At 51.0% G+C, this 22,913-nt stretch overlaps 1 protein-coding gene across 2 annotated transcripts in view; it reads right to left on the reverse strand.

Moving 5' to 3' along the window:
• ZFHX3 (zinc finger homeobox 3) overlaps positions 1–22,913 on the reverse strand; it is a 157,718-nt gene that overhangs the window by 97,028 nt on the left and 37,777 nt on the right. The gene's annotated exons all lie outside the window — the stretch shown is intronic.

The following is a 22,913-nucleotide window of genomic DNA, read 5'->3' on the forward strand; positions in this document are numbered from 1 at the left end:
GATGCCCGCCTAGTTCAGTAACACGGGCCAAGAAAGAAGGCTCAAGCGTTTGTGTTAAGAACCACAGTCTATTGGGAGAACTCAAAATTAGGTTTTCTCCTGGATTAAAAAAGACAGAAAAATAAATTTCTCCGGCGAGTTCCCCGCCAACATCTCAAGGTCACCTGGCTTCATGCATAGACGGTCAAAACTGCACTCTGTGTGGGGTCTGTGTGGGCACAGCACTGACCCAGGACCTGGGAGCCCACGCGCCGGCGGGAGGCGGGCTCACACAGGGTTGAAGTTGCTGATGCCCTGACGACGTCCGTGCCTCAGAGGAGACAAAGATTTTCCAAGGACGACACTGACCACATTTTCATGCCTCTTTGAGAATGAAAAAAGCTACGGGCCCTTTCTGGGAACAGTGAGGGAATGGACACGCTGGCTCTGGGTACACAGAAAGGCCATCCCTTCATTCCCCATGACCCGCGGGAGGGGAGACAGGAGTCCTCCTGCTGGTCCACCGAGAGCACGGGAAGCAATTCCGAAAAGCGTAAGTGCCTGACCCAGGCTAGCCAGCTCGTCGTGCAAAGGACAGAACCAGACCCCGACTCTCGCATCCCTGTGGGGGAGGAAGTTCAGATGACGGAAGCGTCTGTGTTCATGTCACCACCTGTCCCTCTCCCTCCTCGCGCACAGCCCCACCCCCCGTCCCGGGAGCCGGTCCCAGTGGCTGCACAGAGCACACAGCAGGTGCCTCGCAAGTCAACTTGCTGCTCCCCCGTCTGCCGCGCCCGTCCCTTTCGATGCCCACACCCTGACAACTGTGGCTGGTCCAGGTGATAATGAGGCCCCGAGAACGCAGAGCAGCTGAAATGCCCGGCACGGGGCCCAATACTGACCCCAGGCCCCACCAGCACTTCCTATCGAATGGCGTGGCTCTGAGGCTCATCTACGCACAGGCACATGTCCAACATTCAGCAAAAGAGTGTGCAAGTTCCAGAGCATGCTTGCGCCTTATCGGAAGAGGCACCATGAATACACCAAGTACGTATTACAGAAAACTCACTGGAGGGGAGGGGGGAACGGGGGAGGCCAAGGCCCTCAATCACGTGAACTGGCGCAGCTAGTCCGCAGGGAGGAACGTGGAGGGCTCTCCAGGTACCAGTATCCCCTTCCCCACAGAGTGGGTGAGTGAACACATTGAGTGCAGAGCCCTGGAACTTGCTAATGTCTCCACAGTAACAGCTACTCAAGTGCCATGGCCCAACCAGGAGTTTAAAGAAGGAGTGAGCTCAATGTTAACTCTTCAAGAAATTGCAACAACTTAAAATAAAAAGCTACTTTTCTTGAAATAGATTTGAGCTGTTTTGCCAGGCCAGCGGGGCTCAGGGGTTGAGTGTCGACTGTGAACCAGGAGTTCACAATTCGATTCTTGGTCAAGGCACATGCCCGGGTAGCAGGCTCCATCCCTAGTATGGGGTGTGCAGGGGGCAGCCAATCCATGATTCTCTCTCATCATTGATGTTTCTCTCTCTCTCCCCCTTCCGCTCTGAAATCAATAAAAGTAAAAAGAAATAAAAAACATTAAATTTGAGCTGTTTTATCTTTTCACGGTTTATCTTCCATTTGCCTCCTCTGGGACAAGGCTCCTCACCGAGAACTTCAGGGGGATGAGCCGCACCGAAGCATCGTGTTCCCAAGGCTACCGCCCTGTCTCCCAGGAGAGGGCCTGGTGGAGGACATAAGGAACGCGATGAGTGTGGGACTGAGGTGCAGGCGCCAGGGACTGCGGTCCTGGTCACCAAGAAGAACACTTATTAAAGCCTCAACAAAAACTGCCTGAATGCAAGACAACTGGAGAAATAACCACGGAATCCAAAGCACCAAGTTCCATTGAATCCAGGGACTGTGGTAACACCATATAGTCTGCAATCACAGCAGGAATCAGTAAAGCCTGACCCCCATGTCCCATCACCTTCCCAAGAAACAGGACTTCCTCCCAGTAAGGCACTGATTCGTAAACATCACGTTTAATATGGACACGAGGGTTCCTTTAGAAATGGCTGGGGTTTCTGACCTCAGAGCAGAAGAAAGGATACCAGGGTCAAAGAGAACTGGGTGGAAGTCAAGATATCAAATGTCTTTTGTCCGGATGCTCCCGGGCTCCTGGGGGACAGCACTTGTAAATCCTAATGAAATCAACATCGTACGGTGGACTCTGCTTTAACAACTGGTAGGAGGAAGATGTTCCAGAGCCAGTCTACACTCCAGCTCATGGTGGCAATCGGCGCTCTCTGTGCGGCCCCGGGCTCTGTTCTGCCACCGAGAGCCCCTTGGGAAGGGAAACGGGCATCCCTGCAATGGGGAGGAACAGAAGGAAGGAGGGTAGACGGCCATGGCCTCTCCCACGGATCCTGGTCTGGGGAGCCTCTAGGGTCCTCTCTCACTTGCACAAAAGCCTCGTTCAAAATTCTAAGCTTGTGTTTGCACTTCAAGTTCATTCTCCAAGACACACACACACACACACACACACACACACACAGAACAAACTACTGCTTAGTTGTCAGGAAACACCTGCTTTTCAAGGTGACATCCCAACCCAAACTTGCACTCACCACCCGAGTCTCCTGATGCTGACCTGCATGTGACAGATCCTGTTCTCACCACATTCTGTAAGTTCTCACTCGCTATTTCAAAGGCTGTCCAGCCTGGTGCAAACAGGGACCCAAAGCTCGCAGCCGGGGCCTGACCTCTGTAACCTTCTCCACACCGTCTGGTCATTTCCCAGGCCGTGAGGGGGTCACCGCCTGGCCCTGTTGGCCAGATGCCCTCCCCCTCCCGGGCAGCCCTGGCCCCATCCCCAGAATCCCACCTTTGGAAGCAGCTTAATAAGAAGCAGCAGGAGGGGGTGGGGCTGGAGAGGCCCAGGAGGACTCCACTGGGCAAGCTAGTCAGCCAAGGACATGCTCTGCCTGCAGAAGCGAGTAGATGTTTTCATTTGGAGGAGGAGGGAGAATAATTTGTTCCTGACCCAGCTAATTAGAATACCCTCAGTTGGGATCACAATGTATTTAATTAAAGTCACTGTAATATATGAAGAATCCACCACGGCCCAAACCCCAGTGGAGCATCCATGAAGGCACTGCCTGCTTTTGGAGTTCCTGCTCTCCTCACTACGATGGGAATGGTTCCCCCATGCACACCCTCCACCCCCCGCCCCGTCCTCTCGCCCCCGATCACAGAGCCCCTCCATCCTGGGCGGGGGACCCAGGTTTTGCTGAGCTTTCTCCATTTCTTTTACTCTGTGCTCAAGATTCCCATCTACTCACCTCTGTCAGGGCGGGTGTATAGTTTAAAAAAAAAAACAACACAAGGACATCAACTGTGGTCTGTGTGCTATACGGTATGGTGCTGCTTTAGACCCAAAGAAAACGGCTGCTGAGCCCATTGGGCAGGGTCTGGTTTTTGGTTGATTCTAAGTGTCTACAGCATATTAGATACTATAGAGGGAGAGCGAGAGCGAGAGCGAGAGAGAGAGAGAGAGAGAGAGAGCGCGCGAGAGAGAACTGTCCCACCCCAGGTGCTTAACCTGCCGATGATGAAAGCAGTGGCAGCGGGGACTGGGAGGCCATTCTCATTCTCAGGGACATGAGGGGGCACTTCTTCGGCTGGAATGCCAATGTGAGACTGTACCACCCGCTGGGCCAGGGAGAATCACTGGCTCACTCAGAAGGGGCATTACATCAAGAAGGCCACAGAAAGGCTGTGGTACACGTACACCATGCAATACTACTCGGCCATGAAAAAAAGAAGGAACTCTTCCCTTTGCAGCCACACGATGGACCTGGACAGTACTGTGTAAGTGAAATAAGCCACTCTTCTCCGAGAAGACAGGAACATGTGATTTCACTTATATGTGGAAACTAATGAACAAAATAAACTAACAAATAATGTAGAAACAGACTCATAGGTACAGAGCTGTCAGAGCGGAGGGGGTTTGGGGGGGGCTGGGTGAAAGGGTGAAGAGATTAAACGCAGGAATAAAAAAATCCACAGGCACCAACAACAGTATGGTGATGACCAGAGGGAAAGGGGGAAGGGGGAAGGTAGATGAGGTAAAGGGGGATCAGTGGTGATGGAGGGGACGGGACTAGGGGTGGTGAACACACAATCCAATATACCGATGATGTGTTACAGAATTATACACCTGTAGCCTATATAATTGTATTAACCAATGTCACCCTAATAAATGCAATAATGTTTTTAAAGGTTAGCATCTACCCGCAAAGTCATCAGGAAGCTGGGACAACTAGTCAATGGAGACGGGAAGAGCCACCTGGGTGAAGGGGAGTGGCAGCGAGGCCCACCCGGGCTCACACAGTCCCCAGCCTCCCATCGCCTGAGGTCTCTGTGACAACCCCCCACCCCCCCACCCCCGGTCTCACTGGCTGGTTTAAAAGGTGCCTGCCAAGCGCTGTTTGCCAACTGCAAAGGACAGTCCTTTCTACTGAAAGAAACATCTACACGTGGCAACAGGATCTATGTTCGGAAATCTAAGGAGTGCAACGGCCAATGAGAAGCAAGCATCCCGTCTGGCTCAGAAATGGAAGCAGGAGAGAGCCAGGAATCTCAGCTTCTCCAAGTTGCTCCCATCCAGCTGAGAGCAGCCGATCCTGGGTCCTCGCGGCAGCAGCGAGGAGTGTGACACACACAGGAGGGCGGCCCTGCGCTGGCAGTGGCCGGGGCCTTTTCCTGCCCCCCTCTGACCCTGAGGAGCTCTTTATTTTGGAAAATGCTGGTCCCGTCTCGGTTTAGCTGAAGGTGACACCCCTGTGCTCCTGACCTGGACACCTCGCACCTTCCCTCTGGGCCTGCATCCAAGAACTCAGGAGAGAAACGCCCTTTCTGCAGTAACAGGCACCACCAATAATTAGCCTGGCACGTAAAGGCGGCAACAAAAAGCAAATGAATGATTAAGAAAGAAAGGAAAGAAAAAAAGGCAGCCATGTTACTTTGTGGGACTCGACACCCCATTAATATGTTACCCTCGTTCACCCTGGCCAGTGCCTGAAAGTCAAAGGGACGAGAAGAGGGCTCTTGTTAGAAAAATAATTCATCGTGAAAATCAAAAAAATGTGTTCCTGCTACTTGTTTCCCAGGAAAACTAACCAACTTCTGTCAGAGGACATTGATTTCTATAAATCTGGAGGGGCCAGCTCCCTCCCTCTCCCCAACAGGAAACTTCTAACATCTGGCTCTTCATGCATGGAATGTAAAGTATCGATCAGGGTTTGTCAAAGCCTCCTTTGAAAGCAGAAATGGCCAAAGTACATTCTGACACTCACAAGACTGACAAATGGAACTTCTTGGGGAATAGCACCTGTTCACAGGAACACCGCACACCCACACTCTTCTGTGCACACAGCGAACGTCTATCCCAAGAGCAAATGGAAGGAGGAAGCTCTCTGATGGGGTAACGCTGCTCCCACGCATCTCTCTGAGCCAGTGGGCTACCCCAAAGGATGCCGGACATCTCTTTCAGAGCAGAGAAGCACCCGCTCCCGCCCCATGGGCAGCCAGCAAGGCTCCGGGAGATACCTGTTGGGCTCTGACTGGAACCCAGGCAAGGGCAGATGGAAGGGCCTCTCAACCCATAAAAGGAAGGTCCCAGATCAGGATGCCTCAGGAGGCAAACCCGCCACCCCTGGCATGCCAGGGACTCAGGTCCTCCCCTCAGGCCAAGGACGGTGAAAACCCCGCTGGCACTCAGTGAGGAGGAACGGGAAGGCGCGGGTGCAGAGCAAGTTGGCTAATTCCCCACAGCATACGATGAAGGAAGGAAGGAAGTTTAATGGACAGTGTTTCCAAGCACAGCGTTCACTTCTCACCCCTAATCTTCTCATTATGGCCCCACAAGGTGAGTGCCTGTCAGCTCCTGTCCTTGGAGGAACCCAAAGCTCACAGAGGTCACATGACTCCCCCAAGGCCTCAGGATTGGGACTTGGGGCTTGAGGCCAAGTCCACAGCTGTCCAGCTGTGCTGCACTGGCCGCAGGGGTGTCGGGAGCACAGGACTCCCCAGATCCAGCTGTTCACCTTGAATGCACAAGAAAGGGACGGTTTCAGGTGTGGCTCAACCAGGCATGGGGCGGTGGCTTTTGTAATCAGCGGCTGGGTTACAGTTCTTTTTTAATTTTTTAATCAGAGGTTGTGTTACAGTTCTAAATTTAAAATCACATTTCTTAGGAAGGCTTCCGGAAGGTCAACCTAAATATATATGTGTATTTTCTGTTTAATGCTGGCTTTTCACCCACACATGCCCTCATCCTTGGCACATGCTAATTTAGTCCTACTTCACCGCAGGAGCCCTGCCGATGCCAAAAGATGTAAGCCCCAACCCCAATTTACAAGAGAAAGTGAAAGGAAATAAAAACGTTCCCTTAGATCAGTCCATTTTCTGACCTATTTTCCGGTTTCTAGGCCAGGCTCCTTGTCCCCGGATCAGGGCATCATGCTAGCTCTTGGTACCCGAGCTCCAGGGCCGAAGTCGAGACGGCCCAGCCCTGGTCTCTTCCCTCCTGTGGATGACATTTCCTGATTCCAAAGTCTCAATATGATCCTCCCTTGCGAGAAGGGGTGTAAGTTCTAGAAGGAGAAGTGAGGGCATACATCTGTACCTGCCCACAGGGCGTGTCTGAACACTCGGAGTGTGGACCCTTGCAGAATGCTGATGCCTTCACTTCACAGATTCCATCTCCCTAAGCAGGGAAACTCCAGAGGCAGCGGGCGTCCAGCGGGTGAGCAGACGTCCTCCCTCAGGAAGGCCCATCGGAGCCTGGGGTCACAGGCCAAACAACAGCTGATTCCCATGACGGTAAGTTAAGCATCTAGATGTGGGGCTCGGAGGCCGAGGGAGGGATGTGGGTGCATAAGACAACCAAGTGGGTCCCACCAGCTAGCACCGCCCTGACTGGCCTCCAGAAAAGACCTCAAGCTCCCAGGACCTGAAAGCTCCCCTGCGCTAGGACGCCACTCTCTTCACCCGTGAAGACACGACACACTCCTTCCCCAGCACTTCCCAGCTCCCCCAGATTTAAGGCCCGTAGAGAAGTGAAGGCCACGTATGCACACGTGCTACTCTAGCTCGTCCTCGTTCAACTCCGTGTCCAACCGCTGCCAACAACGGTGGTTTAGGCGCAGCCGGGATTCCGAGAGCCGGTGGAAGCCCTCCCCTCTGGCGCTCACTCACTGTGCCACCCCGACAAGTTACTACACTGCCGGGCCTCCGTTTCCTTGTCTGCAATCCTGGGCAACAGCAGAGCCTCCCCGTGGCACCACTGGGAAGATTCAACAAGGTCATTCCCATCAAGTGCTTATTCTGGTGCCGGGTGCACTGTGAGTCTTTATAACGAATAAGGTGAGTATTACTATCATTATTGTCCAAATCAGTTAAGCTCTGGGATGAGGGATGGAAAGGAATATCTACTGAACTTACCCACTTCCTTCCTTGATAACTGCTCTCCCACCCCCAGCCCCAAGAGGCGTTAGTTCCCGGTTGACAGGAACTGTGATCTATAGAAACTGTGACATGGTTAGGATACTGAGCACCCACGCGGCCGACTTCTTTCCTGCTTCAATTTTAAGTCACTTGCCTAAGGTCACACCACTGGTGCAAGCAGAGCCTGGATCCACACCACAAGCCCGTGTCCTTCCCACAAAACCGTATCTGCTTTCTCTTTGCCCATCAGGGCGCCATGCAATGAAAATCTAGGCCCGTGTTCTTCGTCATGTCTGCCAGCATCCTGGGTGAGGACCAGGAAGAAAAGGAAACTCAGCTGGGTGGGTGGCAGACACCTGATCCCCCGAATCTTGCTTATTTGTATCTCTAATCCCATGACAGTCACCCCAGCAGAGAAAATACGTGCCTGGTGGTCAGAACAGGGCGCGACTTCATCTGCCAGATGGAGATGTTTGTCCTTGCCCCGTCTCCCTCAGAGGAGGTGTCAAACACCGCGTGAGAAAACGTGCGAAGAACTTGGGAAGATTGAAGAATTGCCCAAATGCCTGCGCAGGCAGCGGCTTCCTGCCGTGAGCCCAGGCTTTGCCTGCTGACCTCTGCTCGGCAGGTGCGGCACCACAGGCTTGGCCGGTGATGCATCAGGGCCCCTGGCGGGTTTGCTGGGCCACAGGCGTCGGGCCCACCCCCAGGGTTTCTGCCTCCTGTCGGGCTGGCGGTGGGGCCCGCAACATGCATTCCTCACACCCTTCAGGTGACGCTAATGCTGTGGTGGGGGCCACACTCTGAGAAACGCTGCTCTGGCTGGGACAGCAACTCCACAGAACAGACCCGACTCAGAACACACGGAGACAGTCCCCGATAAGGAGGACTCTTTCAGGGCCTGCCACCTCTGCACCCACCTTTTCCCACAGAGCATTTCAGACTCGATCCCAAACGGCACCAGAGAAGTCATGCGGCGCCTGCGCACACAAATTCACCTGCTTAACGAAAACGCTGCACGGAAGCAGCTGCCTGCTCCTGGCTGCACCAGATACATCCTAAAAGTCAGGCTGGCTCTATTCACCTTCCCGCCCCCTCACACCTGCGGTCCAGAATTCCCCGGGCTGTCGCTGAAGGTGCGACTCTCAGTACTGGGGCATGAGGCACCCCTTTCTCCTGTGAGCTCGCATCCTGCTGAGTGCACCTGTCCAGATGTCTTGCTGGACCCAGGCCCGTGGCAGAATGTAAACCAAATATGAGAAAAATAGAAATGGTCTTTACAATTCCTCCCACGCCCCGAACGGGACGTCCGGGCTGCGGCTGCCGAGAGCATGACTGTGGTGCTCAAACCCGGAGGCTTTCCTGGCTCCCACGGTCTGCTGAGCAATGCCCTTGCCACCTGCCGTAGGAGTCACAGGCCTGAGACGGTGGGGAGCAGCGAGCACACAGGCTGACTCCTTCCCGAGAAGAGGGGCTTCATTTTGATTTCACTTTTCCCGTAAGAGAGGAAATGGGGCAGTGACGAGGCAGGAGAGGAAAATTCCCTGGAACAAACGCCTCTGACCGTGCGCGCGTCCTGGCCACTAAGACGCTGGACCGCTTCTTACATTCATGGGTTTTGTTGAAAGTTGAAGGAGAGAGCGATCCCGGTGGGACTCGGACCAGGGACCAGGAGAGTGAACAGAGAAAAACGCCTCTTTGAGGACAGACAGCTGAGCCTGAGTCCAGGCCAGGAGGTGGCCGGCTCCAGAGCGGACAGCCACGTGGCGACAGGGCGTGCAGTTTTGGGAAGGATGACACGGCTTTCGGGCTCCCCCATAAATAACCCAAACACCCTGGGCTCTGGGTTTTGCTCTCCTTCCAACCCCCGCCCCCCGCCCCCCTTTTTAAGTCTCATTAAAAGCCGATATTGTTCGGCCTCAAGATGGAGAGCTCAGCATGGATTTTACTGAACGTTAAATCAACCAGCAAGCGTAGCCAGCAAACTCTGTGGCACTTTAACTTTAAATAATGCAATAATTATTGAATTTCCTTTTTATAACTGAAGTGCTGGAATGTAAACAATGGGGCTGTAATTGCAGGAAGGGGGGATCAATAGCGGCAATCGTTTTCAGCCATGTTAATTGTAAATACAATTGCTCCAAGATGTCAGCCGTGTTCTTCTTGCTCCCAGAATCATCCTAACAGATGACAGAGTCCAACTTTCCCATTACAGCTGTTCGTTCCTTTAAGAGGTTCTCAATCAGATCTGATCAATCTGTCAAGGTAATGCATGGAGTAAGTAAGACTCTTCCAAACACAGGCTCCCAATCAATAGCCCGGACCGGCTTAATGAGGTGGGGCTCCGGCCCGGAGGGAGGGCGCAGCCCCCAGCTCGCGCCTGGGGTTGGCAGGCCGGCCTCCTCGCAGGGCCCTGATAAACAGATCAGCCCTTAATGAGGACATTAGTTATGCATGCTTCAGCAAGCAGCAAGGCACCCGTCCCTGGGGACAGACGGACAGAAAACAAAATAGATTAACAGAAAACAATGTGGTGCCAATTTAGGTCGCACTGAAGACTGTCCCCTCCTTCTCCTGCTTCCCTTAATTGTCCAGCAGAGTGGAGAACATCAATTAATCATTCCGGCGGGCAGGCGCTCCAAGACCGGAGGGAGCAGGGTTGGGCTGAGGGTCTCTGGGCGTCTGCTGGCCTCCCTAGGGTTGTCACTTAATATGAGCACCCTCATCTCAACACCATTTCCAGATCACGAGGGGAGGATCCGAAGGGTCCCAGCACCAGCCAGCAGGAGAGGATGGAGACCAGGCTCAATCTAGACGTCCACAGCCACGCCGGGGGCCAAGGACCGAACAGGCCACTCCCCAGGGGCGAGGCTGTTTGAGGTCAGTCGTGGCCTCGGGAAGAAGGCTCCCTCCCAGATGAGGGGATGGAAAGGGAAGGGTCTGGAATCCACCTTCGCAGGCCGCAGGGCACTGCAGGAGTGTGAGTGCTCACAAGAGCCACCTGAGGGCTGGCTCCACGGGGCCTCTGGGGAGCCCGGTCCCCTTGCTCAGAGGCCGCTGCGCAGCTTCACATCTGTTCCTGCTGTGAAAGTGGGCATGGGCACCCACTGTGGAAGCCTTTGAGAGAGGGCCACGCCAAAGGAACGTCCCACAAGCACAGCAGTTCCTTTTCCCAGGGTGCATGGCTCAGAGCAGGGGTGCTCAAAGTGTGGCCCCTCCTGGGCCGACGGCATCAGCACTCCGAGGGTCCCCTTCACACCCACCCGGCCCTACAGAAATGCTAGGGTTTTAACAAGTTCGCCAGCAATTCTGGTGCGAGCTCCTGTGACGGCCACTGTCTCAGGCGGCAAGTTGGCCAGCTGGTCCTTTCTGGGTCAGAAACAGTTCAGTGCCCGAGAAATATCTAGAAACCTCGATAGTTGCTGAGGTTTGGATCAAAGCCTGCCACCACCTGCTCCAGAACGCGAGGCCTCTGGGAACAGTGAACCGGAGGCGGAGGCCTGTGTGGAAACTGCATGTCACTCGTTGCCAAAGCTCAGGGAGTGGGTCACACGACTGAATTTTAAACATTGTGAATGAAGTAATACGAGAAGAGCCGGGTCTTTTTTAGAGATTCCACGATGAGCAGAAGATAAACACACAGCCAGAGGGATCAGGGTTCTCCTCTGTGCACAAGCCCAGCCCTCGGCCACTCCTTCCCCACAATTCGCTCCTGTGGGCCCAGAGCCCGCCCGCCCGCCCGGTGGCTTCCTTACTGCTCTTCTCACTGAGTCACAAGCCACACCGTGAGCAGCATCTCACAGGCGGGCGGCCGCGCTGTCTCTCCCTCCTGCTCAATAACAGGTGCCTCAACATCACTGGCCAAAGTCTGGATAAACGATGAAAACCCTGTGGTGCTCCATTGTCACTCCTGGTCTTTAACTTGCTGTGCGAGACCCATCTGGTCTAACTCCCCTTCCTCTGGCTGAGGTTCCAGCCCTCCAGTCCAGTCCACGGGCCACACAGAGTCAGACTCCTGGCATTGCCCGCCTTACCCACCAACCGCCTTAGTCTAGGTGTCTGTCCTGCGTGGAAACCCTCACGGGCACTCTCTCCACCTGCTGCCATGCTTGCTGCACAATCTCAGGGCAGACTAATGGCACCGCCACACCTCAATGACCTTTCCCCATCATGCCTGAGCCAGGACTCTGTCTCCTCGCCTCTGGGGTCCACGGCGCCAGGGGATCCCCCGTGCCCACCACAAGCCATTCTTCTGAGCACATGCAGCACGTGACTCCCACACGGGGCTCTGCATGCCTTGACGACGGAGAGAGGAGTTTGGGACTGAGAAAATAAAACTGTTTGCTAATATGTATGCTTGTTTAAGTGAAACTTTATGGCAGGATATAATTACCATAAGTGAGTGTACTTAGTGACTTAACTTTTTTAGTCTCCGGGTCCCCAAAGGACTTGCCCCTTCCCCTCTGAATCCGCCAAAATATGCCCCCAGGCAGAGGGGAGCTCAGCCGGTCACTGTCATTCCGCCTTCCCATTTCGACCATATCCTAGACGTATTTATGTAGGTTTAATGTCGCTATGCTCTTTTACTATTAAACTGACAAATTTAAACTGCAAGACTCAGGTCTGCTGAGAACATCTAGAACAGGGTGGGGGACGTCCAGCCCACGGGCCATATAAGGCCCGTAAAATCATTTGGTCTGGCCCTGCCAAGGCATTAGGGGTAAGTTGATTAAATGTTTGACCAAATACAGCAGGCTAACTTCTAAGCTAATCTTCTTATATGGCTGGAGAACGATGTTATAAATATCCAAAGGGCCCTTGGCAGGAAAAAGGTTCCCCATCCCTGGCCTAGAACAGAAGATCACAAAAGACTGGGACAGAAAATCAATGCCACAGGTGCCTCTCGGGTGGAGTAGCTCCTGCTGTCAGAACTCCACCCCTCTTTACAGGAAACAACGATTTAGCCCGTATTTCAGTTCTAAACGTAAAATGTCTACCAGAGTCATGGAGTGGTGTGACGGTGCTCACAAGGGGAAAGGCGGTGGCTAAACAGCGCTCACGGAACACAGGGCCAGCAGCTGGACTCTCCCAGGTGTCTCAGTGAGGATGAGGTGTCTCTCTCTCTCTCTCTCTCTCTCTCACACACACACACACACACACACACACTCTCTCTCTGTATTTTCTTCCCACACTTCCTGTCGGCCTGTAAGACCGATGCTGCTGAGAACCGCTGCGTCTACGGAACTGGTTCTATCTCTTTCATCAATTTTCAAATTCTGGGATCTGCGAGGAAGGGGCCATTCCCCGAATGGGCTCAGAAGACAGATGCTTAGCGGTGTCACCCTTTCCAGTTTATGCCCAAACTCCAGCCCTGTGACTGGAGGGCCAGCCCCTCCCCAGGGACTCCCCGTGGAATGTGGCTGCAAGGCCAGTCAGGGAGACTTTTTTCTAAAACCTATTTTTAAATGGTAAATTCCTGGGAGGTTTCTCATCAGCTAGTTCACATCGACCAAGGCATCCTCTCCTTGTGTCCAACAAGACCCCTCTGCTCCAGCAGGCCCGGGCGGCGACGGGGTGGGAAGCATCCTCAGCAGATCTGCTGGGGGTTCCCCCTGGTGCCGAGAACCATGTGGCACTTTTTCGGTGAAATCTGAGTTCTGGAAAACTGCCCCTAAAAACGCCCACTAGGAAAGTGTCTCTGAGCAAAAGGGCGGGTTGAGAGGCGTCTGGGGAAAGATCGGGGTTGGCTAGACAGAGATGACTCAGGTCCTGCCATCCAGGGCCCTGGGGTGCCCACAGGAACTGTGGTATCAGTGCTACAATGTCACTGGTGCGTGGTCACGTGGACTCGCGCGCTGCGGCTACAGTGCTGGATGCAGCCAATCGCTCACCCCACACCGATCGGCAGGTGACGTCTTTTTTAAATCTTTTCTGGAATCTCAAGTCCAGGAGCCTGCTCTGTATGAATATAGACTCTAGATACATTTTTACCAGGTGTTTTAAAGGCTTTACATCTTAAAATACAAAACTCTCAATGACCTTTCCAGATTATTCTACAATAACATAAGGCTGGAGGGAGCAATGACATACTAGTCCCCTCTTGAGGTAACACCACTTTTTTATAGAGGTCTTCCTTCCGGCTTTAGATTCACTCACTCCCGCCTGTCTGTCCTGCTTCTTGCTTCCTCATACGACCAATGAAGGGCTGATTAATCTTCTAACTAAATATCACTTCCATCATTGTCTGTACAAGGGGAAGGTCGTCCACTAGGCCATCTCAGCACCCACTACTTCCCCTGCACCGACCTTGTCTGAACCTTGTGTACTGACTCTGGGCACCTCAGTGGGTGGGGTGTGTGTGTGGCGGGGGGTTGTGCCATGTCCTCCCTTGACTACTTCCAGTCCAGGTCAGCCAGATTCTGCTCCGCCTCTGAGTGTCCCATCTCCACTCTAGTTCTGCTCTGCACTCAGAGCCCAATCTCTCAGCACCTCTTCCCATCGATGCCCTGAGCGCTGGTTACCGCTTCATGGATGTGGACTATTTCCCAAGGAGACTGGAAGGTTCCAGAAGGCAGGAACCCCGGGCTCTCCCACTGGACACACAGCAGTCAGGTCGTTCCCCAGCAAGGACATGTGTGTGGGGTCAGGAGCCTGCAGAGGAGGCTCAATTATAAAACGGAGTAAGACCAGCACACAACCGGGGGCCAGGAGGCTCCTGCAGGTCAGTCGGTGTGAACACACTTCATAAACCGTCAAGCAAAATTTAAAAAAAAAAGTTGTCAGGTATGAGAATCAGTTGGAAGGGGCACTTGAAGACTCAAAGTCAGTGGTTCTCAGCCTTGGCTGCACATTAGAAGCACCTGGGAATCTTTAAAATCCTGATTTCTGGGCCTCCTCCTCCGGAAATTCTGTTTCTTTGTTACTAATATTGTGGCCCCTCCCCATAACTACGTTACTCAGCACTGAGAATAACACTCACTGTTGGGGGTTGAGGAAGCATTCCGATTTTAGCTAAACCGAAGGCTGAACACATCCACGACGGTCTCTGCCCCAACTGCTCGATCCTGCCGTCATAGCACAAAGCAGTGAGGGACAATACATAAAAGAGCATGTTTATTTATAAATAAAATTTTATTTATAAAAACAAGTGACTGGATGGATCCTCTGCTTTGGCAGTGATGCGCTAACCCATTTAAAAAAAAACTGAAAAATAATTTGCCTATTCAGAATATCAAACACACACACACACACCCACCCCTACTTTGTTAAAATAAAGTTTTTCCAACTTGTCAAACTCAGTCAGGCCCTAGCCATTTGGCTCAGTGGATAGAGCATCAGCCCGAGACCTGAAAGGTCCCGGGTTCAATTCCAGTCAAGGGCACATGCCTGGGTTGTGGGCTCGATCCCCAGTGTGGGGCGTGCAGGAGGCAGCCGATCAGTGATTCTCTCTCATCATTGATGTTTCTGTCTCCCTCTCCCTTCCTCTCTGAAATCAATAAAATTAATAAATAAACTCAGTCAGAGCGGGCTTGCAAACCTGATATAAAAATTGCTTCAAACTGAAGATCAACAGTCATTCAAGTGCCATTTAACTTTGACTGATGACATGACCCCAAAACAATTAGGCTCCACCCCCTGTTTTCAGGCCTTTGAACATAGGAACTTGGGTTCTGTGTTTTCCATCCCACAGGGAGGAACACCGCACGAGGGAGAATTGAGGTTATATATTTATTCAGAAGTAAACTAGACCTGTAAGTGATCCAAGTTTTACCTGACCTGATAGTGGAATTTCCAACAAGGAAAGGTAGGCTTCTTCCATCCCCTCTAGCAGCTGGAAGTAACCCAGGTTTAAATAGCGAGGGAGTAAAACAAAAGGCGAAAAGCTAGGTGTGGCTATCGCCCTGTGGACCTGCCCACACACCACGCTCCTACGTCCTCAGCGTCACTTAGAAGGAGCATGCTGGCTGGAAATGATCTTGACACCCAGCAGTGAATGGTCAGGACGTGTGTATTCAGAAAATAAGGTATTTAAACATTCCCTCCGTAACACCATCGGCGTGGATCTAGCCCTGTGGACACTGGTGGACAGATCCCAGTGGACCAGAGTCTCATGGACAGAGGACAGTGTCAACTGGCAGCAACTGACCAGCCTGAGCGTACGAGCTGTGTAACTCTCGGAGTTTTAAAAATTCTTAATTAGTAATTAACACTAAAATCTGTAAAGTTTTCATGCAACTGAGATTTTCTAACGTGTTCTTTTTAAGGAGGCTATTTGGCTGTCCTGGCTGCACATTCCCTCATGTCAAAATAAATGCAGGGGAGATGGGGCAGGTGCCCCCCAGCCCAGCACCAGCACTGTGTGTGATACCCCACAGCCTGTGGACACTCGGGTTTGTCACCCCTGCGCAGTGTCATGTGGGAGAGGACGTGGCATGTGAGTGGGGGCCCTGGAGGTCAACCCCAGATCTTCTCGTTCTGAGTCAGGATTCCTCATGACACTCTGGCTGCACTGTGAATAACCCAGTACAAAGACACACCCCCCCAAAAACCCAGAACAAACAAACAAACAAAAAACAACAACAAAAAAACCAGCACCTCCATTTGAGCAGCACGCCATGGAACAGGAGGGAAACGCTGGGCTCCCCGGGCTCGGGAGAGCTCTGGACGGATGTGGCTTCGTAGGGAGGCCAACTCAATTCTGCCACAGGAGTTAATATTTGTTAATTGGTAGGAAAAGGTAAAATTAATGAGGACATTAACACAGCTATTTAAAAACAGCGTCCTGTTTCTCCCATTGTCACACACAGGAACCATCAGGACGTAATTGAGGGAAGAGGACACTGTCAATTCTCAATTATCTGCATGAATGAAGCGCTCAGTGACACGGATAATCCAAGTCATTTACATCTGGATTTAGAAAGTAACATCTTTTTCCTTCGGAAAACTTACTTCCCGATTACTGCTTGCCGACTGTGCGGGCCATCGGAGTGCAGGGGCGCTGCTGGAGGTTCCAGACCTGCCCCAGGTAACCCCCAGCAGACAGAGGATGGCTAAGTCCCGTCAGCATGACAGCCCTGTGCCCCGTGTGACTATTTAAAACACTTACATAAAAGTTCAGTTTCTCAGTCACACAGCCACGCCTTGGGGGATCAGGAGCCCCTGTGGCCGGGAGCGGCCATGCTGGCCAGGCAGGTCCAGAACCTTCGCCTCATGGCAGGAGGTTCAGTGGACGGCACCAAATCCTCGGTCAATGACCACCTCCGGGTTCCTGGATTTAGTGGAACGCTGGGAGAGCCGGGGGGGGTGGGGGGCGGGAGGGGGGTGGGAAATGCAGGAGATGCGATGCTGCCACTTGTGCAGAAACAAAGGGAATTAACTGTAACACCCGACTCTCCCGGCATGTTTAATTTCAGGCCCGGTAATGGAGACTGTCTAGGGAATAACAGAAAATAACCATTCCATCCTAAGTAAAATGAGGCTTTTTAATTAATAAAGTAGAGAACGAGTGGATAAAAAGTGAGGCAGAAGAGCCTGATTTTATGCAAACATGTGCCACAGGTACCTGCGCTTAGTGTGGCCACGCCGCCTGGGGCGTGGGACTAATGGGAGCCACGAGCCAGGAGGGCCAGGCGGGTAGGTGCCTGCTCAGGTGCCACTGGGAGCTGTGTCAGCCCCGTGTCACTTCACATCCTCATTAATTATCTTGAAAGGAGAGGCTTGGTAAACAGCAAGTTAATTAAATTCTCAGATGATGCTAATTTGGGGGCTTTAGAAAGACTGGCCAGGGCAGAGGCAATATAAACGGGACCTGGATGGGTTAGAAGTATGAGTGGAAAATAAAATTAAGCGCCGGCTAAACAAACACCACTTTAAAGAGGTCTCACAGAAGAGCCAAAGTACAACCGAAAAGGAATCTGTTTGGAAAACAGTTGTGCTAAAGTGAAAAGATTTGCAGTGTCTAAGGCCTATAATCAGAATGGGAGTAAAAAAACAAAACCAAAAACAAACCTTTTAAAGGTTTTGAATGAAAATGTTTACGTGCGTTTAGAAAAAGGGCCGGAAGGAACACCAAACATGAAAGGTCACGGCCCTTGAGGGGTATAATCACAGAAAACAGGAGGCAGGCGGGCCTCCACTTTTTACTTCATCATCTTCTAAAGAGACAAAACCTTTATTCTGAACAAGTACGTATTGTGGGGGATGTTTTTGTTTGGTTTGAAATATATGGACGGGAGAGCAGCAAAGACAGTACACGGAGTGTCCATATGCCCTTCGCTCAGTTCCTCTGAATATTAACATCTTAGGTCTTAACATCTGGGACACTTGTCACAACCAAGAAAGTGGCCCTGGTCCAGGGCTATTCCTGATGAACAGACTGTGTTCCCATTGCATCCCTTTTCCCACTCACATCCTTCTTCTGTCCCAGGACCCAAACCAGGCTCCCGGGCAGGACTGAATTGTTCCGTCTCCTAACGGGAGACAGTTCCTCTGAGTTTTCTCATCCTGCGTGACCTTGACACGTAGGAAGGAAGACTGCGGGTCAGCTATCTGGAGAGTACCCCTCAATCTGAGTTTACCTGATGTTTTCTCACAACTAGACTGAGGCTATGGAGTCTCGGAAAGCCCCCCCTCCCACTGTGTCAAATCAGGGGTACATGACATAGACACGGCTTTCAGTGGTCACATTATCGTGGTCACTTCCGGAAGGTGGTGCCGCCAGGCTCTGTCCACACTGGCGAGTTCCCTCTGCCCTGTCCACACTTTGTCATTAGGAGTGAGTCATTAAGTTCAGCCCACAGGCAAGGGGTGGGGGATAAAGCTCCACTTTCTGCTTATTATGTCATTAAATAAAACATCTTGTAAAAGAGATAAGCTTCTCTTCATGCAAAGAGAAGTATCTAATGAAATGTCTATATGGGGGCCCGGCTGGCATGGCTCAGTGGTTTAGCGTTGACCTATGAACCAGGAGGTCACGGGTCGGTTCCTGGTCATGCCCAGGTTGCAGGCTCAGATGCCGGTAGGGGGCGTGACGCAGCCGATCAATGATTCTCTCTCATCATTGATGCCTGCCTCTCTCTCTCTCTCTCTCTCTCTCTCTCCCCCCCGCCTTCCTCTCTGAAATCAATTAAAAATATTTTTAAAAAAAGAAAATGTCTACATGGGAAGTCAGAGAGATGTCCTCTTTGTTAAAGTAGGGTCCTGCACGCTTGCTTATAACTCACTCAGTCCTCACAGCAGCCTGAGGAAGGCGATGCCCCCAACGTTACAACAATCAACTCAAAATTACATACGGGGAAAACGCGGCACAAAGAGGGGACGTCACTTGCTCCAGGCAACAGAGTCAATAGGTGTCGGGCAGGATTCAGACTCAGGCTGCCTGGCTTGAGAGGCCACGCTGCTGGAGAGCTGTTACCTTGAGTCTTGAAAATGACTCCGAAAGTTCAAGACAGCCACGTGGAGCAGCAACATGTAATTCAGAAAGCAGAGTGACTTGGAGCAGGATGTCATGAGACACCACGGGACGGAGGCTTCTCTGGAGAGGAGCGGACCCACTGTGGCACTTGTCTGTGGTCAATGGTGCAGGTCCAAGGACTCCCAACCCAAGGGAAGACAGGCCTTGCTTACCTTACAGTGCAGTGTGGCAAGGAAACAGGCCCCCTGAGCTGGTCAAAGGACCTCTATCAACAGGTGGAGAGGTCCTTTGACCAGGATATCAGTGAGCATCCTGTCCCATGGATTTTGGAAAATTCAGGATGCTCACTGATATCCCAGCTCCCATCTGTCCCAGAGCTCACAGCCTGGAATTGTGCCCCCCCCCCCAACCCCAATAACCTTTACTTTTCCTACCATTCTGAGAGCTCCCAGTGCCAGAGAGTCATGAAGCAGAGACCAGGGCTAGAGCAAGTCTCTGGCGGTGGGGAAGGGGAATGCCAAGACCGAAAGGGACCAACAGCCCAGACGAAGGGGGCCACGCTGGCCCGTGACAACCACCTGCAGAAATCTAAATGTGCGCCGGTAATAATCCTAATGGGCATTACATTGTGGATATTTTGACGATTAAAAAAATCCATACACACACAAGGAAATGAGATGTTTCTAGAAAACCAAGAAAGGAACCAGGAAAGTTTGGATAAGAAGTTCCCCCAAGTCACCCTCATTATTTAATCCCCACCCTGACCTTTCACGGTTATCCTTTGCCATAGAGAAAAGGTGAGCAGGAAGCAGCGAATGCTACTTCCTGGAGCCCACCCCACACTGTCTTCTCCAAGCATTTGGCATTCACCCTACCCCATTTTCATCCATCTTTAAGGGGAAAACAGAAGTGCCTCCTCTCAAGACAGAATCTCGGTGTGAATTTTAATAACAGACACAGCATACACTTGTTTTATGAAGTGGAGGGGAGTGTTGTAAGTGAGAGCTTACAACGTGCCAGGCACAGTTCCATCAAGGGCTGTTTCTAAAACAAAACAGATACAGCACCAAATAGCAGCTTCACATTTCAATGTATTCTTTCCCGTGCCTTTCCATGTCTTACTTCAGTCAGGAAAAGTAAAACAGCATTCACAGGGGGATATTTCCCAATTTTGAATGGCTCCAGAACTTGAAAACTGTGGACTGAGGCATTATATGTGGCAAAAATCTAAAATCCTTTAAGCAGATGAATCGCCAGAAATAAACATAAGTTCACAAGTAAGATCAAGAGCCTAACTTCTTTCTTTCCTTAATTCTCCTCTCATTCCCCTCCCCGCCGCCCCAACGATGTTTCGACTGCTGTTATTACCAATAATATTGAACTGGCAGATCAGGGGCAGATCAGGGGACTCTTCGAGGGACTAAGTGACATTTGACTTTGTCTCCTATGAGTGGCATCCTCAAGAGCAAACTTCGAAGAGGAGGAGCTGATTCTCGTTCAGTGAGGGGTCTTCCTGCTGAAGAATTGGGCCCAAAGAACACTGATCATGATCAAAGTCACCCTGAGGACCAGCGGTTCTCAACCTGTGGGTCGCGACCCCTTTGGCAGTCGAAGGACCCTTTCACAGGGGTCGCCTAAGACCATCCTGCATATCAGATATTTACATTATGATTCATAACAGTAGCAACATTACAGTTATGAAGTAGCAACGAAAATAATTTTATGGTTGGGTCACAACATGAGGAACTGTATTTAAAGGGCCAGAAGGTTGAGAACCACTGCTGTAGAGAACTGTCTATAGAAGATCATGAATATCTAATTGCATCTCTCCTGCCCAACATTCCTAGTAAGATTTTAATAGAGATAGGATTCATTCCCAACGATGCAAAAAAAAAAAAAAAAAAAATCTAGAGAGAAATAAACAGATAAAACTGAAATCATTTTAAGAAGATGACTGTTGAGCAGTATTTATGTAAAAAAACGCAATACACGTCTAGAATAATTTAAACAGTTCTGTATAGGAACAAGTCAAGGCAAATTAGTGAAATAAGAAAAAGTCTAGGACCAGATCCGAACAGCAGTTCAGCGTGTGGGTTGGTGGCACTGCCCGAGGCACTGCTCGGCCTGCGGGAGGAGGAGTGGGTTGCTCAGTGAATGGGGCCGGGACGGACAGCTAACTGAGGACAAAAACAAAAACCGGGAGACCTTGCCTCACAACTTACACCAAAATAAACATCAGATGGATCACGAAGTTCAGTGTCAAAACATGAAGCCATAAAAGAACTGAGAGGGGATCTAACTGAGCGTGATCCTGGCTGAGGAAAGGGCTCTTAAGCTTAACCAAGGGAAAGAACATGAGACTAAAAAGGCCTCGCTGTATAAAAATGTTAAACTTTGGAATCTCCAAACATCTTGAACAGTGAAAGATGGTGACGAATTGGGAAGGGGCTGAAGCTAACAGCAAGCAAATACAGTATTGCGGGTACTGAAAGAGCCCTTTTTAATTTGTTTAACGATATTATGTATTCATTCAAAAATTTTTTATGATAGTGAAAAACTGGCAACAATCTGAATGGCACATGGAAGGGTAGCTACGGGAACTGTGGCACCTGCACACGGTGGTGCACTGTGTAGCTATTATAAAATTGGGGTGGTGGGAAAACATTTTGTGGCATCAAAAGAATGAAACATTGGAAAGTTTTAAAAAGCCAGTTATAAAATACACCCAGCATTATTGAAATGCTACAGAATAAGGGTTCCTTTTTGTCCACAACCTCTCCGACACCTGTGATATTACTTGACCAATGTCACCCCAATAAATTTAAAAAATAAAACAAGATAAATTCTACAGAATAATAATGTCCTATCTTTACAGAAAAGGCTAAAGTCATATATGCCAAAATGTTTAAAATCCAAGCCACCCTGGGGTGGTGATTTTAGGAATGGTTTTCTTTTCCGTGTTTCTCTGCACTTCCAAAGTTTTGTGTGTTGTTGTTTTTTAAAGAGGCAAGAAATGCTTTTGAGTTCAAAAATGAAAAGTAAAGATGGCCATTTTACTGTCCTTGTCCCAGCTGCCGTGCATTTGAGAGGGCAGCCAGCTACCATGCTGAAGCAGCGGAAGCAACAGGATGAAGGAGAACAGCAATGAAGGTCGCGCCCTGTCCTCAGGTTTAGGGACAGGGAGACCTGGTAGGATTGTCTGTCCCATGAAGGTAGCAACACACCCCTGACCCTTTCAGGGGAACCACAAGTTTCACAGGAGCCAAGGGTTCATGTGGCTGCTTAATCAGAGAACAGACAGTTACTGATGTGGTGCCTACATCGGGGAAGGAGAGAGACTCCCTGTGATCAACCAGTGAGGTCTCACCAAGAGCACCACATGCCATAAAGCACATCGTCACCAGAGGAACAGCAACACGCACACACATGAGGCAGGTGACAGGATGGGAGGGAGCTTCGAAACCACTACAACACGGAGAACGAGTTTAAAACGACAGACATGTGTACTCAGCTGAGTGCAGGAAGTGCATGCACAGGACCAAATGACAGAGGCAGGAGGGCCCGCTTAGCTCAATAAGCGATGACACCTTCATCCCAGGGAGCCCTGTGCAGCTGTTAAAAACCATGTGGTGGAGAAATATTCAGTCACATTAAAAAAGTACGCATGGCAAAGTTCTAAAAAGCCAGTTTCAGAATATGCACAGTAGCACTTAAGTTCCACAAAATAATATCACAAGGAAGACTGTGCTATGGGAGGGGAACAGGAAAGAACTTCTTCTCCCCTCGTGTCTATGCTTGCAGGCAATGAAGTAGGCAGTAAGGCAGCAGAAAGCGTTCCACCCATTAGAGGTGCCCCTAGACTCATACATGTAAAGAAAGAGGGAACGTCAGAGCAACTCAAGGACATTTTCCAAGATACTGTATCCACAGGAAATTCCTTTGTCAGGGTCAGTACTTCCCAAGTGCCCTACAAGGACAAGGGCATCAGGAGCCCCCATTCACAGAATCAAACTCAAGGGCA

The sequence above is a fragment of the Myotis myotis genome, unplaced genomic scaffold (assembly GCF_014108235.1).
Source record: "Myotis myotis isolate mMyoMyo1 unplaced genomic scaffold, mMyoMyo1.p scaffold_m19_p_19, whole genome shotgun sequence".
Taxonomy (NCBI): Eukaryota; Metazoa; Chordata; class Mammalia; order Chiroptera; family Vespertilionidae; genus Myotis; species Myotis myotis.